The sequence below is a fragment of the Rattus norvegicus genome, chromosome 20, assembly GCF_021556685.1.
Source record: "Rattus norvegicus strain SHRSP/BbbUtx chromosome 20, alternate assembly SHRSP_T2T, whole genome shotgun sequence".
NCBI classification, from domain to species: Eukaryota; Metazoa; Chordata; class Mammalia; order Rodentia; family Muridae; genus Rattus; species Rattus norvegicus.
The window spans coordinates 4987721-4991645 of record NC_141553.1 but is presented as its reverse complement, the minus strand read 5'-3'; positions in this window follow the sequence as shown (position 1 = coordinate 4991645).

The following is a 3925-nucleotide window of genomic DNA, read 5'->3' as shown; positions in this document are numbered from 1 at the left end:
GCTTGTGCAGGACACTGGTATGGCCTTTTATAGCCCCAGCTCCAGCCCTCTCTTCTCTTGTGGCTCTGACCCTTAGCTTCAGGTCCCTTCCCACTTGTCCCACACACGGAGCAGTGTGTTTTCAAATTGGCACCATCAGCCTTGGAAAGTCCATGGATCAAAGATGGGACCATCCATCAAGAAGAAGGAAGGGATGTAAAACCCTGACCTTTCCCTATCACGATCCACTTCCTAACTCCATGTTAGCCATCAGCCATGTGGGCCAAGAGGTCCACCCGAGTCGACCCCTCCCGCCATACCTCACCTTGGACCGGCTGAGTGGAGTGGATTTGTTCTAGAGAAAAGAAATGAATGACCGTCTCTGCACAATACACCTTTTGAGTTTACCTATAGTCCCTGCAAGTATCATATTGCTAACTGTTACCACTAGTTACTTTATTTTTGTGAGGCTAGGCCAGCCCTCCACTGCCAGCTGCACTCACAGCCCTATGCCCTCTTTTGTTAGCTTTGATACAGAGCATCACTAAGTTGCCCAGGGTGCCTTGAACTCACAGTGTAGCTCAGGCAGGCTGAAATTTTGAAACTTCCTTCAGGCAGGCTGAAACTTTGAAACTTCCTCCAGCCGCTCTAATGGCCCAGAAGGCAGACATGAGTCACGTGGTTCCCTGTGTAATTCTTTGTTGTTCTTCCCTTTGGTTTGAGGCTTTGGATGAGGGTGAGGCAGGGGTGAGAACAGCAGAGGGAGTTACGTGTGGGTATATATTTGTGCTCGTGTGTGGAAACCAAAGGTCAACCTCAGGTGGTTTGTCCAAGGAAAATGACCTCTGAGTTTTCATTTTCCTGAACAACCCTGGCCACTGAGCCCCAGGGATGTTCCTGCCTCTGCCTCACCATTTCTGGAATGGTAAACATGTAACCACTGGAGAGGTGGCTCAGTGGTTAAGAGCACTGGCTGTTCTTGCTGAGGATCTAGGTTCAGTTCCCAGCACCTACTTGGCAGCTCACTACCTTCTCTAACGCCAGTACCGAAGTTCCAGTGCCCTCTTCTGGCTGCAGAGGGGTACTGCATGTATATGGTGCACATACACGCATGCAGACAAAACACAGGGGCGGGGGGGTTCTTTGGTTGTTTAGTTTTACATTTACTTATTATATTTCATGTTGTATGTATGTGCAAAAGTAAACAAACATACAAAAATTTATGTTCCACCACAACCACAGCCAGACTTTCATCGTGGTTGTCGTCGTCGTCTTCTTCTTCTTCTTCTTCTTCTTCTTCTTCTTCTTCTTCTTCTTCTTCTTCTTCTTCTTCTTCTTCTTCTTCTTCTTCTCTTCTTCTTCCTCTTCCTCTTCCTCTTCCTCTTCTTCTTCCTCTTCTTCTTCTTTTCTTCCTTCTCCTCCTCCTCCTCTTCCTCCCCCTCCCCCTCCTCCTCTTCCTCCCCCTCCCCCTCTTCCTCTTCCTCCCCCTTCTTCTCTCTCTCTCTCTCTCTCTCTCTCTCTCTCTCTCTCTCTCTCTTATATAGGTCTCGATATATAACTCTGACTGGTCTTGATGTAGCCAAGGGTGACCTTAATGTGACCCCTCTGTTTCCAACTCTAAGTGCTGGGATGACAGACCTATACTACAATGCCTGGCCTAGTGCCATTACCTATATGGCCTCTTTCAGTGTCAGAAACGTGGACAGCTAGGTGTGGTGGCGCTTGCCTATCTCAGCACTTTGAGGCAGTAGCAGGAGGGCTGAGTCTGTCAGCTTGGGCTGCACAGCAAGACCGTATCTCAGAAGAAACAAGGCTCTGTGTTAGTATTTGCCTCACATTGAGAGGCCCTGGGCTGGGTTCTACCCCAGCACCACACAAAAAGCGTTCAGAAGACAAGGCGCCCCGTTTTGGAGCAAACCACAGGCTACACCATTCACCATAGCCCCTGTCCTTTAATGGAGATGCTTGGGTCAAGGCTGAATGACTAGTGCATGTGTAGAGCGGCAGAGAGGAACAACCAGCCTTCGGCAGGCACCCAGGGTTCCACAGGTTACCAGTTCAGGGAGAAGATGGCTCCCATCATGATAAAGGCAGTCTCCCAACCCAGGCCTCCCCAGGAGGGAGCTGGGCAGAGACAGCTGGTTCAGAAGTTAGAACTCTTAGAGATGGGGTTTCCCCAGACCAGATCAGGGACCCTTGATAAGGGGGCAGTTGGAAGTCTCCTGGAGTATCCGGGAAGAGACTATTCCAATTAGGGTGGCAGAACTTAAGGAGATGGGTGAGAAGTCCCCCAACTTCCCATCCCCAACTTCATAGACAGACCCCAGGACCAGGGGGCCCCCCTCTACTCCAAAACTCACGCAAAGCACAGCAGTACAGCTGGAGGCTCAAGATGAGAATCCAACTGTGCTAGCCACAGTCGGGTGAGCAAAAAGTTGACAGACCCTTGTGGCAGAGGCTCAGGCCCAGCCTGGGTCCCAGCCTTGCCAAGCAGGACGTAAAAAGGAGGTATTTCTAGGGTGGGGCAGTAACAGCAGCACCCTCTTTATGGGTGACCCTCCAGACCCAGGTTACAGTGAATCCCTGCTCTGGTGACTGGTTCGGGGGAGGCAGGTGTAAGTCTCAGGACCTTGAAAGCAGGGGACCTGAGGTTCTAAAACACCCAGGAATCTAGAACTCCCCACAGTTCCCCGCACGAGGGGCTCTGTTTGCTGGGATGACCTAGAAAGCTGGTGTTTGTGGGAGTCCCTCCAAAAATGCATCTGCTTGCCTCACCGTGCCCCCCACGCCTCCAGCAGTACATCCCAAACATGCTCTGTCCTGTCCCCACCCTTGTACATTTCCCTTTCTCTGCTTCCAGCGACCTTCCAAACGTCCTTGCCCTCTTTGCCCAACTATTCCACCTTCCAAACACAGACCCACACGTGTGCTCGCTGTACCTGTAATTCCAGGGAACCTGAGGATCACGAGTTCAAAGGCCAGGGTTGACATAAGACCTGTCTCAAAAAGTCAAAACAAACAAATAAACAAACCATTCAGGGATATGATGCGGTTGGCAGAGTGCTTGCCTGGTGTGCACAAAGCCCTGGGTTCAATTCCTAGCACTGCAAAATCCCTTGGTGTGGTGATGTTTGCTACAATCTAAGCACTCAGATATCGAGGTTCTACACCAAGTCTGAGGCCAGCCCGGGATGCATGAGACCCTGCTTAACAAAACAAAGCAGACATGGGGAGTATTCGCACTCCTCTGGTCCTTCCCTCAATGATGTCCTACCTCCTCAGGGCACAGGAACTACCTGGTCCCATTCTATTGCCCAGTATGGGCTTCTGGGATAAGAGGCTATGGTTCTGGTTCTGGAACCAATCACTGAGCAGAACAGAGAACAAGATGGGTTGTGGATCCCTGTGGAATGTCAAATGGCAGATTCGTCTGACCTCAGGAAATTTCCTTGGAAGAAGGAGGTCACCCTTGAATAACCAAAGGGGCCACCAAGGTCGGGGGAGGTAGGCAGACAGGGTGGGGAGGGTTGGCCCTGTGAGCTGTGTTCCCCTTGAATATTCAGGAAAAATACGGTCAACCTTTGTCCTGTTTAAATCACCATCAGACCTAAAGTTTGCACAACTCCAGAAAATTGCCTAATGGCCCCATTAACAAGGTCACTAGGCTTGCATCAGGCCTTGACACAGTTCAAGCCACTGGACCCCAGGACTCCGATGACACAAGTCACAGACAACAGTGGCTTAAAGATGAGAGGTGCCCCTGAGGTGAGGTTCACTGACTGTGACACCCAGAACAGGCCTCTGTGGCACTGGCTACTGGGCCCCAAGATTGCCTGAGTCCCAGGAAGACCTTAGGGAGGGTTCAGTCTTCACAGCCCAAGGCTCTGGCCTGTAACCCCTGGGTGGGTGGCAGGCTGCGGCGCCGACAGACAGACACCGGGGACAC